This window comes from Asparagus officinalis, chromosome 3 (assembly GCF_001876935.1).
Source record: "Asparagus officinalis chromosome 3, Aspof.V1, whole genome shotgun sequence".
Taxonomy (NCBI): Eukaryota; Viridiplantae; Streptophyta; class Magnoliopsida; order Asparagales; family Asparagaceae; genus Asparagus; species Asparagus officinalis.
This window is the reverse complement of record NC_033796.1, coordinates 24,694,061-24,707,515: the sequence shown is the minus strand read 5'-3', so window position 1 is coordinate 24,707,515 and position 13,455 is coordinate 24,694,061.

The window sequence follows — 13,455 nt, the reverse complement described above, 5'->3', positions numbered from 1 at the left end:
CGCTCTTCGAGTCGACCTAAGGAGATGTCAACTAGGCGAGTCAGCTAAATCGAGATTCTTGGTCCTGACCGCTGATCTGGTTTGAGCGGTGCATGTAGGGGGACAACTGTCTGTTTCTGGCAAAGAGCTATACTTTGATGACTGAAAACACCATAACACATACTAATGCATAAAGATATATAATATTTTTTTTCCATGCATCATTGATTCATTGTTTCCTTTCTAAACCTTTACGAATATATCAATTTTATTATGATGTCTTTACAATTTACAAATCTATTCTTGTATATCTTTAACTAAGTAAATAATGAATCTTCCCGTGTTACCTATTTTGAAAACTTGACATAGTAAAGTTATATACATCTTATTTTCATATATGCTATATATTTTTAAGGATCTTCAATTTTTATTTTGGATGAATTTTATCTTAAGGATCATGTATTTTGTTTTCCTAGACTGTTGAAATCATTTTGACACTAAGTTTCATTTGCAATGAAAATTAAATTTATTATTATATAAAAATTAGGGTATATGATTTTTGTTTAAATTTTCTAATTTGGTTGTATTTCTCCAATATTTAGATATGCATGTCACACATAGTTTTAGGATTAAGATTATCACAGTATAAAATTACAACACTCAACTTTTATTACTGCTTCAGATCTATTTGTGTAATGAAAAAGAACTTTAACATGATATCGGATCAACTCAGTTTAAGTTTCAACCGACCACGAATTCATGGAGAATTTAAAAAAGAATTGGTTCGTAGCAAAAATGTTCAACCCGTAATAACACTTAAGATGAGCAAGACTTCATCAATAGAGAAATTGATTTCAGATCAAACAATGATCATCTTTATATATATATATATATATATACTCCTCTCTACAAATTAACTGTTCATGCTACATCAAATGCTACAGTAGCATTTTACTGTGGTATTATCACTGTAGCAAACAGGAACCTGTAGGGTTTTTAAAAAAAAACACTAGCACATGAGAATACTACAGCATTTTTAAAGAACTATAGCAGAGGTGGGAATTGTAGTAATTCAAAAATGCTTAAGAAAATTATTATAGCATTTAAAATATGGATTACTGTTGCGAAGAAAAAATAGCACCGCGTTTGCACCGGTGTTCACGACTAGTGTATATACTATATATATATATATTATATATATATATATATATTGATATATAATATATATAATATATATATTTATATATAATATATATAGAGACGAGAGAGAGGATGAACGAGAGGAGAGAGGTTGTAGAGAACGAGAGAGAGAGAGAGAGGCAGACTCCTATTTCAAACTATTGATTGTCCACCAAGTTGTAGACCTCACACATTTATTAATATATAAAACACCTTTTTATATAAATACAGAAGGAGTCGCCTACGGAGCCAATACTGAGTGTGGTTAAAAACCTTCCTGGAATGAGAAGCACTATTCTATCCACTTAAGTTGACACAGGTTTTCACACACACACACCACGAACACACACAGCACACACACACACACACCACATATATATATATATATAATATATATATATATATATATATATAATATAACTATATATATATATATATATATATATATATCATATATATATATATATATAAGAAAAAAATGATTATGCTTGGTACCAAGCGCAAAAAGTTATGCTTGGTAATGAGGTGTCATAATCCCCTCCACTCATTCAAATGGTTGCATATCCTCATGCACTCCTTAACCTATGTGAATGTGGTCCCTCATTTGAATGAGTGGATAGAATTGTGCCACCTCACTACCAAGCATACTCATATTTCTCTATATATATAATGTGTATGTTTGATATCAAGCACAAAAAGTTATGCTTCCTAGTGAAGTGTCATAATCCCCTCCACTCATTTAAATGGTTACATGTCATCATGCTTTCCTCAACCCCTGTGAATGTGGTCCCCAGTTTGAATGAGTGGAGGGGATTGTGTCACCTCACTATCAAGTACAAAATTTGTGCTTAGTACCAAATATTCCTATATATATATAGGGAGATGTTCTAATAAAAACCTCCTTAGCCTAAAAACTAAAAACCTCCTTCATCCATTGGATCTAGATGAATCCAATGGCTGTAATTCAGTCAAACAGTCAACAGACACATGCATTAATTACCTCATTAATTACTTCAACGCAGTGAATCCAGATTCACTACCTCAATGAATCTCGAATCACTGCAGTGAATCCAGATTCACTGCAGTGAAACCAGATTCATTGCGTTGATGTAATTAATGCATGTGTTTAATGAGGTAATTAATGCATGTGTCTGTTGACTGTTTATATATATATATATATATATATTCTTGATTTAAATACTCATGTCTTTTATATGATGTAAGCTAAGAAAGCTCATCATCCGTAATAAAGAAGGAAAGAGAAGCCACCAGCTAAATGGTTTTGCAAAAGGACGAAAGGAGGGTACCCCCTTACTGCAAATAATCAGAACTCAAGGGACCTTTACGAAAAACCACCTATTGATAATCCGAGAGGTGGGGAGCTGTGGGGACTGATCCCCAAAGTTAATTCAAGGGCGGATATTACGCATAACACCGTGACAGCTGACCATTTCAAAATCATAAAAACAAAGAAAACAAGAATAAATAAATAATAAAAAAAAATTAAAGCGACGGCTGCTGCTATAGTTACTGCAACATCGTCATCAAAATCCCCGGACCAAGCGAAAAAGAGGTCGGGTTCGTTTGTGACAGCGACAGATCCGTATGCCATCGAACGGTGCTTTACGTGCCACCTGTTCTTTACCTTTAGTTCGAGGGCAATGGGAATCCGACACGCATTATTTTTTGTTACACTGGTGGATTTAGGCCGCGGTTTCGGGTGTGGTTGAGTGTGGGGACGGGACAGATTGAGGTCCGATCCGGTACGAAATCGCCTTGGTATCTAGTTCGTTGGGTTTGGTTGGTTGGTAGTGTTTTCAATGATAAGCCTTTGGGTGTGGTTGCCATTAGCTACGTGGTGGCTACGTGGAAGGACGGCAAGTCGGGGTGCACTTGGTCCGAATACGGCTTGAATACGATACTTATCATATTCATATCCGTTTATCCATCTTGGGATACAGATATATATACAATATATCTCGATAAGAAAAAAATTCATAACTATATCCGCTAAAATCGGATACGGTTACGGATATAAATGCGGATATGCATCCGGATACACAACATATATGAGAAAACTAGATAGTATTGAGAAAAACATAGTTTATGTGATACAAAAGAGTTCGTTAATATGTTCACTATAATTGAAAAGTTAAGATTGGACATCTTGATCATCAAAATTTATCACAAATCCATAATCTAAGAATAGAAACTAACGTAAGAGTATGACTAATATGTATTCGGATATTTCGGATACGGATACAGATATTTCACTATAAAACCATATCCATAACCACATCCTATCGGTTATAGATTTGAGTAACCATATTCGTATCCTAATGGATACGGTTACAGAAATTTCCTCAGACACGAATACAATTTAGCACCCCTAACAACAAGGGTTTTAGATAGATTTAGTCGCGTGTTGGGTATGGATATTTTGAATTATACATAAGCCTCTTCTCCTTTTAGGATTTGTTAAATCCTAAAAATTATCAAACCTAGTGAGAGTTGCCACATAATAATTAACTGTATGACTCTCTAAACATTTGCAGGTGCCACCCAGATGATAAGCCAGCTGATCCACTTTGTGATCCAAATTCGAGACGAAATGCCCCTCGACCCGGCCTCTGCTGGATGACCAACTCCGAGACTAAGGGCGTCCTCCATTCGGACCCAACACAACATGTTTTGAGTAGTGGAGCAAACTGACAAGCGTCATCAAAAGTCACGCTGCATTTAACAAACGTACAATTAGCGTCTGCACTTCGTCACCCCGTCACTATCAACAATTAATATGGCGTTAGAGTCTTAATGACATTTCGAGCTTGTTGATGTTAAGTGATCACAGAGTCAGTTATATCCGTTGTTGGATGGGGCTGTTCAGTGTTGATGAGGGGCCGCTTTCTTCCCCGACTTTATGTCATGTTCTTGAGTTGGGTTGCTGAAAAGCCTGTACATGTAGGAATTCATGAGAGGACGGGGCTTAGATCCCCCGTGGTTTCTCCAATGGTCAAGTCAGCTAATGAACTTGAGTGGGGAAAAATGAAGAACTATGAGAGTTCTTGTATGTGCAATATGTTTTCTTAAAGATCAGATAAGATCAAAAAGATCCTGAGAAAAAAAGAAGAAGATCCTCTTATATTCGAATAGTACTTGTATTTATATCGAGAGTATAAGGGTAGATTAGTCACTTTAACCTAGCACAGGATGACAGTGACGAAGTGTGGGCTGGCAACTAAGCCAACATCTACTTTACAGGTGTCTGTTGGTGAGTGGGGAAAGGATCACTTTAGTATTAAACGAGAAGTGATTGGTGGCATGGTTGATACGAGTTGCCGTGCGAGCACCCTTTGGTCGCGAAATTACCAAAAGGTGGGTTGAGAAGAGGATGACCAAAACACAAGAACAATTCAGTATGGCGAAGGAAAATACCTTCTCTAGATTATGAGTATGAAAAGATTACAATCCCTCTCTCACAATCTCACTAGAATTGAGAACAACCTCCCAACTCTCCCTCTAAACCCTAATACAATTATTAGAATTTCTCTTTCCATTGGGTCTGATTGTTTAGAACCCTAAAACAATCCTATTTATAGATGTGCAAACGTGGATGGCAATCTTGTAAATAAACAAGCCCAAAAGAATCAGGAATCCCTGTCAAAACAGAATCCAAAACGAAACAGGAAACCCAGAAATCGCGATCCGGTCGACCGTCAGGCTTGGTCCGGTCGACCGACCAGAGAGTTTTCTCAAACCCTGCATTGTACAGGTTTTCCGGTCGACCGACATATGTGCTGCGGTCGACCGGCCAGAGATCTGCCAGTTACCCTGTTCTTTTGCACGTTTCGCTTCTGCTGACTTCTTCCACCACCTCCTTTGGCTCCATCCATGCTCCTATTCCCAAGATATGAGAATCTCCTATCCTCAAGCTCCCATGAGGATCGCTAAGCTCCTGAAGAGAAGATACACCCGTATCATAGGTCCCCCCCTTTAGGAACTTGAAGTCCCGTTCAAGTTAGAACTGAAACTGAGGGAACTCGCGAGCCCCTCTTCCTTTTCTGAACCACCTGGCCTTGCTAGGAATCTGATCTCGACGTCCGATCGGAAATAACTCCTTCATCCCGCGTCTCGTCGTAGTCACTTCTCGTTCCAAGTTGCAATCCTTAATCGATGACTTTTCTGGAAGTCTAATGCACAGCGAGACAAACTTCTTGCTTGTATTCACTAATCTCTTCGCTCGCGTCACCGTTCCCAAGCTTGTCTCCCTCGGAAGAGATGCCGAACGAAATATAAACTTTTGCGCCCCCATTTGTCCGATTGTCGGACTCTGAACCGGAGCTCGAACATCGGGAACCTCAGATTCGCCACTAGCATCGAAGCTCTCACAGTCCTCCACTGGATCCTCCGAGAACAACTCCCTAGCGGTTTGGTGGTGTAAGGACCGTGATTTTTGATACTGGTTTAAATACTTCTTCTGATATTTTAAAATATTTAATTATTATTTTTAAAAGTGTATTTTTATTTTTCTCGATTTTCTACAATTTTCTATGATTTAAAAACCTGATTATATATTTATTGAAATGATTTTGATATTTATAAATTTATTTTATACAGTAAAAAATTTCTAGAATTAATTTGTTGAGTTATCAGTACTATTACGTAATATTTTAAATAATATATTGTATTATTAATATTATTACAAATTATTTCATATAATACACAGTATTATTAATTACGTATTTTTGGTATAATTTATTGTATTATTTCTATTGTTACATATTATCTATCGTATTAGTATAACTAGTACGTTTTACTGTGTATATAATTATCCCATAATTATTTAATTTTAAATTACATCTCCCTGCACCGATCAGCTTCGTGTCCTGTCTTCTCGCAGTGACTACAAATCAGCCCTGTTTTCCCTGGATCACCCTTCTTCTTCTCCTCCTTAAACTGAGAACCACTAGACTCGCCTCCAACTTGCTTTGCATCCCCTTTTGCTTCGTTGCTCTTCTTTTGCTTGCCCTCAATGGCAATGGCCTTCACGCTCGCATCTGCAATAGTCTCGACCGTGAATAACCTCATCTCCTTTCGGATGTAATCGTTCAATCCCGCCATATACTTCATGAACATGGAATATTCCTCTGTCGCAATGTTAAGGACCATCGCCTGCTGCTGGAACTCCGTAGTGTATTCTTGAACGGTTTGATTGACCCTTTAGCGCAAGCCGTACCACTTGTACTAACGTTCTTCAAGGAATCCCACCGGATAGAACTATTTCCTAAGTAGTTCCTTGAACTTGTTCCACGATACCGCTTTCTTCTCCTGTTTGCAATAGGATTTCCACCACGTCAACGTGTGCCCTGAAAGCTTCAAAGTCGCGAACACAATATTCTCTTTTGACAAATAGCCATAAAGAGTAAAATACGTCTCCATCCGCTCGATCCAGTCATCAAGCCTCTCGACGTCAACACTCCCATCATAAATAGGAATCTCCACTCTGAAATCAATCTTCAGATTCTGGTAATAATTCTTTGTAGGCTGTCTAAAAATCACAATAGATAGCTGATCCCCATCAAAACACCGATGATGGAAGTTACAATCTGACGACTTCCAGATGGCTACAATTTGAAGACTTTCACGTAGATCGCTAAAGGTTACAATCTGACGACCTTCACGACAACTGATGGAAGCTCTAATCAAACAGCCTTCATAATCAACATCGGGAGTTACAATCTGACGACTCTCACATATCAGAGAGCTAAAGCAAAGATTACAAAATGACGATCTTTGCAACGCTTCGACAGAAAGAGACTACAAATCGACGGTCTCTTCAAATCAAACTCCTTTGGTCGCGGAATTACCAAAAGGTGGGTTGAGAAGAGGATGACCAAAACACAAGAACAATTCAGTATGGCGAAGGAAAATACCTTCTCTAGATTATGAGTATGAAAAGATTACAATCCCTCTCTCACAATCTCACTAGAATTGAGAACAACCTCCCAACTCTCCCTCTAAACCCTAATACAATTATTAGAATTAGCTCCATCGCTGCCCAACGCAGCTTATCAATCGCTGCCCAACGCAGCTTATCAACCGCTGCCGACGCAACTCATCCATCACTGCCCAACGCAGCCCGTCAGTCGCTGCCAAACGCAGCTCAATCACCGCCAGAACGCAGGTCAAGGTTCTGACTCATTCAAACGTGATCGTAACAACTTCGAAGCTGTTCTTCACCCACGATTTGAGGAGTGGCTTTAGTGGGTTGTTACACCCGACTAATGGGGTAACTAAACCCCCATTTAGGCGCGGATTATGGGGGCAGTTACACCCCTAATCCCCCTATAAATAGCAACAAACTCAACAGACTAAGGGATCTTTTTTGGAGAGGGGAGATCGGATTTTTGATAATTAGATCAAGAGAGATTTCTTTTCATTAATCGGAGGGGGATCTTTCGATCAAATCTTCCAGAATCAGAAAAAGGAGGATTGACTCCTTACACAGTCTGGGAAATCAACAAACGGAGGATCTCTAAACCATCGATATTTGGCTTATCAACCGAATTATTTTCGGTTCCAACAACTCTATCATTAGAGTTTGTTACTTGTTCTGAATCACAAAACTCGACAAGAGTTATCAACCGGCCAAGACAGTTGTTCCAGTGAAGTATAGATATTCGGATCGTCAACGAGAAGCAAACTCGACGCGAGCATTCGAGGGAGGCACTCCATCGCTACCGTGAAGAACCCAGAATTAAACAAAGGGGAGAATCCAGATCATTCTCTTCTCTTTTGTAACCAGGAATTCAAATTGTAATCGAGAGTTGAGAGAATTGTAATCATTCTTTTTCTAAGCAGTTAGAGAGAATAAAATCAAATACAGTTCTTTCCTTGTTTTCTTATTACAAATTTTCCACCAAACATTCTTACCCCCTTGATGCGGTGCAGCCTTGACGGTCTCGTCCTCCTCGTCGGAGCCTGAAAGCTCGCTCTCTCCACCGGACTCTATAGGTTTCTTCGTAGACCTAGAAGAAGATTCCCCCTTTTCGTTCCCTCCTTGGATGAGACCGACGAGTTTTGTGAGCGTCAACCCTATCGTCTCGATCTGCTTCTCTAATGCATCAATCCTTGCTGAATTATCTCCTTCAGCCATCTTCTCCTTCCTTAAATCCTGGACTCCTTCCAATGAAATAAGGATCTCGCTAAGCTTCTTGTATGAGGACCGAGTAAGGACCATACACAGGATGCCCCTTCACCGGATCTGATGCTCTGATACCAACTTGATACGAGTTGCCGTGCGAGCACCATTTGGTCGCGGAATTACCAAAAGGTGGGTTGAGAAGAGGATGACCAAAACACAAGAACAATTCAGTATGACGAAGGAAAATACCTTCTCTAGATTATGAGTATGAAAAGATTACAATCCCTCTCTCACAATCTCACTCTCTAAAACCCTAATACAATTATTAGAAATTTCTCTTGATCACTTTTCCCTTAGGTCTGATTGTTTAGAACCCTAAAACAATCCTATTTATAGATGTGCAAACGTGGATGGCAATCTTGTAAATAAACAAGCCCAAAAAAATCAGGAATCCCCGTCAAAATAGAATCCAAAACGAAACAGAAAACCCAGAAATCGCGATCCGGTCGACCGCCAGGCTTGGTCCGGTCGACCGGCCAGAGAGTTTTCTCAAACCCTGCATCGTGCAGGTTTTCCGGTCGACCGGCATGTGTGCTGCGATCGACCGGCCAGAGATCTGCCAGTTACCCTGTTCTTTTGCACGTTTCGCTTCTGCTGACTTCTTCCACCGCCTTCTTTGGCTCCATCCATGCTCCTATTCCCAAGATATGAGAATCTCCTATCCTCAAGCTCCCATGAGGATCGCTAAGCTCCTGAAGAGAAGATACACCCGTATCAATGGTAGTGCCCACGTGGTCCGATGAGTCTGAAGGCTATCGGGACCAGAGGTATGATATGCCTGTCATGCATTAAATACGATGTTAAACGTCACCAGTGGGAAAGGCTCGAAGCAGAAGTTGTCCTTTAACTTCACAGAGAAATAACGCCTTTCTAGTCGTCCTCACAAGGCGTCCACTAAGTGGTCGAGTAGGCTCATGGCGAGTCGTCTTCTACAAGAGGTCGACTGGTACTGCCTTTCGAGTCGACATTAAGGAATGTCGACTCGACGAGTCGGCTAAGTCGAACTCCTTGCTGGTCTATGGCCACCAACTTAATTAGGTCATTGCATGCATAAGTACACATGTCTATTACTTGGCAATGAGTGCACTTTGGCGAATGAGAACACCATAACAGTTGTCCCCTTTCGCTTGGACTCAGCTTGAGCCAGGTCTGAGTGAAATCAAATTTGTTTTGGACGGACGTGGGTGCGTACTGGATGAGAAACTAAAAAGTCTCTCCAGATTTGACGTGGCTGACGTCACCATACATTCCTTTTGACTGCCATAACTCTATTTTTCTTTGCAGATTGTGGGTTGTTCGAGGTGAGTGAGTTGTGCCTCAATTTTAGAGAGGGTACTTTAGATTCTGAGAATTAATCCTGATCATTAGACGAAGCTTGATCCGGCCAATCAAATTCTGATAGTTGTAAAGTCAGCTGCATATATATAGGAATAGGACCATATGGGTGGCGGTTGCTATCTTTTCAAATTCCCTTGAGAGAACTCAGAAATCTTCTTCGTTCATCACTTCTGGTGATCATCTCTGCAAGTCTCAATGGCGTCTGAGCGTGTTGATCGACGAGCTCTCCTGGTGAGGATTCACTCTAAGGTGACTCTGGCCCAGAAGAGGACAATCCATAGGAAGTTTGATGTCCCCAAAGAGTATGAGCTGTTGGCCCCGACAAGGTCGGAGGCCATATATGATCATGGACCTGAGCAAGGTCCGCTGTACTTAAGGCATCTAGAATTTAGCTTACGGTTGCCTCTGTACCCTTTCCTCAAGCAAGTATTCACGGTGCTGGGGGTATCACTAGCGCAGATGAAGTCGAACACCATCGCTATCCTAGTAGGGTTCGTCGTGATCTACCATTGGCTAGGGATAAGGCCATCTTTGTGGGTCTTGGGCCGATTGGTGGTAGTGAAGGTGAACCAAACTGAGCCCCACTTCCACTTTCAGATAGTGGGGAAGTTCAGGCTCCTCACCGGCCTCCCTGACTCACACAAGGATTGAAAGGAGAGGTTTGTCTGGATCGCAAGGGAAAATCTGGAGTTGGGCTGCTCCAATTGGCCCGAGATAAGGAGGGAAGTTCTCATAGGAGGTGAGTTGTCTACAGACAAGAGGGAGGCACTCGACCTGATCAAGGCGTACACTGGCTCTTGTTGAGTCGACTATCTGCTCGACAAGTTGGTATTGTGAGTTGTCGGTGTGTCGGTCGTGCCTCCTACCGTCCAGGACCATGAGAGAGCTTCAGCCCTCATTATAGGGGGAGCGGAAGCGGCGCTGGCACCTATTGTTCATTTGGATGCTCCTCATGAGGAGTCATCGTCCAGGACTACAAAGCGTCTTCGTTTGGACATTCCTCCAACAAAGGCTGAGGCGGCCGAGGAGGGGAAGATGAGGAACAAGAGGCATAGGCGACGGCTGAGATGACTGAGACCGAAGTCATCCATCTGGATGAATTGGTCTTGAGAGAACCAGCTGAGGCTCCTTAAGGAGAGGGAGTCGAGGCTAGAGCTATGACGGCCAAGCAGGGCTTACTATTTGTCATGGTGAGTCATCCCGCCGCCGAAAAGAGCCGGCTGAGGAGGAGATGAAGCCTTCCTCAGGGTCAGAATATCCCTTCTTCCATCGTGTTGATGAGATCCGAGAAGAAGAATGGGAGAAGATGAGGGCGTACCTCATAGGGACTGGGACGACCCTCGATATGTGCAGGAGTCCAACCCCGAGCACCGCTTTGAGGCTGCTCGCCATCTTGATGCCAAAGGGACTATCCTCGGCTCTCACGTGACTTAGTTGAGGGCAGTTGATCAATTCTATCTTCCTCAAGACGATGAGTTCTTGAGGGGAGTTCCCAATGTCGATCATCACTTAAGCCTTCGAAGCTAATTGGTTCGAGGTGCTCTGGTGGAGCAGGAGATGTTTGAACGGATGGAGCACATTCGGACTTCCTATCTCAAGCTCTTAGGGGAGTTTGTTGATGTTAAGTACTCACACAGTCAGTTGTATCCGTTGTTAGATGGGATTGTTCAATATTAATGAGAGGCCGCTTTCTTCCCTGACTTTATGTCATGTTCTTGAGTTGGGTTACTAAAAAGCCTGCACACACAGGAATTCGTAAGAGGACAAGGCTTGGATCCCTTGTAGTTCCTCCGATGGTCAAGTTAGCTAATGAACTTGAGTGGGGAAAAATGAAGAACTATAAGAGTTCTTGTATGTGTAATATGTCTACTTAAAGATCAGATAAGATCAAAAAGATCCAGAGAAGAAAAGAAGAAGATCCTCTTATATACGAATAGTACCTATATTTATACCGAGGATATAAGGGTAGATTGGTCATTTCAACTGAGCACAAGATGGCGGTGGTGAAGTGTGGGTTGGTAGCTGAGTCAACATCTACTTTATAGATGTCAGTTGGTGAGTCGGGGAAGGATCACTTCAACATTAAACGAGAAGTGATTGGCGGCATGACGGTGCCCACGTGGTCCGATGAGTCATGAAGGCTATCGGGGCCAGAGGCATGATGCATCTATCATGCATTAAATGTGTTGTTGACATGTCGTTAGTAGGAAAGGCTCGAGACAGAAGTTGTCCTTTAACTTCACCAAGAAGTAACGCCTTTCGAGTCGTCCTCGTAAGGCGTACAGTAAGTGATCGAGTGGGCTTGTGGCGAGTCGTCTTCGACAAGAGGGTCGACTGATACCGCCTTTTGAGTCGACATTAAGGAATGTCGACTCGACTAGTCGGCTAAGTCAAACTCCTCGCTGGTCTCTAGCCGCTAACTTGATTGGGACATTGCATGCATAAGTACACCTATCCGGTACTTGGCAATGAGTTGCACCTTGGCGAATGAGAACATCATAACAGAGCTGGAGCCTTCAAAACTTCTCGGACATACCTCTGCTCCAACTATCCCATCACTATACAAAGACGACTTGGCAAATTTATTGCTGACACCTGTAAAGTGGTGTCTAAGCCAGAGCTGCAAATACTCAGCCAAAATTACCAATGTGCCCCCGTAGTCATCTATAAATAATGATGATTTCCATCAACCCAAGGTAAGCAAACACAAAAAGTCAACAAGACAATTGTTGTATTATACAAATTGCTAAGTGTAAACTACTTTTTAGAAGGCGTGCATCATAACGCCAACCCGACCCGTGTCTCACGAACGTCGGCTCCCCTCCTTAATGCACCTTGAGAACCAAGACGAAAGCGTCCCCACTCAAACTCTCTCAAAGGACTGAGATGAGAGGCATCACAACTCGGACTCTCTTAGAGGATCGAGACGAAAAGAGTCATCACTCAGGGATTTCCTCTAAAGTCAAAGGCGTCCTCCCTCGGGCTCTCTCGAAGGACTGAGACGAAAAGCATCTCGACTCAGCCTCGACATTTGTTATGGTGTTTTCAGTTGCCAAATTATGGCACTTTGCCAACAACAGGCAAACATCCACGCACCATGAAGTCAACTCGACACTTAGGATAGTCAGGGTCCCGACCTAGCTGACTCGCCGAGTCGACATCTTGCTAGGTCGACTCGGATGGTAGTACTTGTCGGTCCTCTCATCAAAGATGACTCGCTGTAAGTCCATTCAACTAGTTAATTAGCTAGCATCTCGTTGGGTCGACTCGAAAGGCGTTGCTTCTCAATACTCCTCGACACCAGTCAAAGGGCAACTTTGACCTCAAACCACCCGCTGACAGCGCATCGACATCACATTGAATGCTTGACAGATGCCATTATTTCTCCATCCCTGGTACTATTTATGATACATCGGACCACGCCGGCTTTGTGCGTCGCCTATCCCATCTTATTAATGTCGAAGTGACAACACCCATTCTGTGACCACTCCACAACTGACATGCATAAAGTCGATGCCGACTCAGCCGCCAGCTTAGACTCAATGGAGAAAGACTAAAATCCTTTTCCTACATGATTATAAGAGGGACAACTATTCCCAATGCAAAGGTAAACAATTTTCTTAGAATTTTTCTCCACTATACTGCACCGAAGAACTCACACAGTTCACTACTTTCCCCCTTAAGAACATCACTAACTTGATCGTCAGAGGAAAAATGGGTAACTAGTCTCCGTCCTCTTACGAGTTGTTAAACGT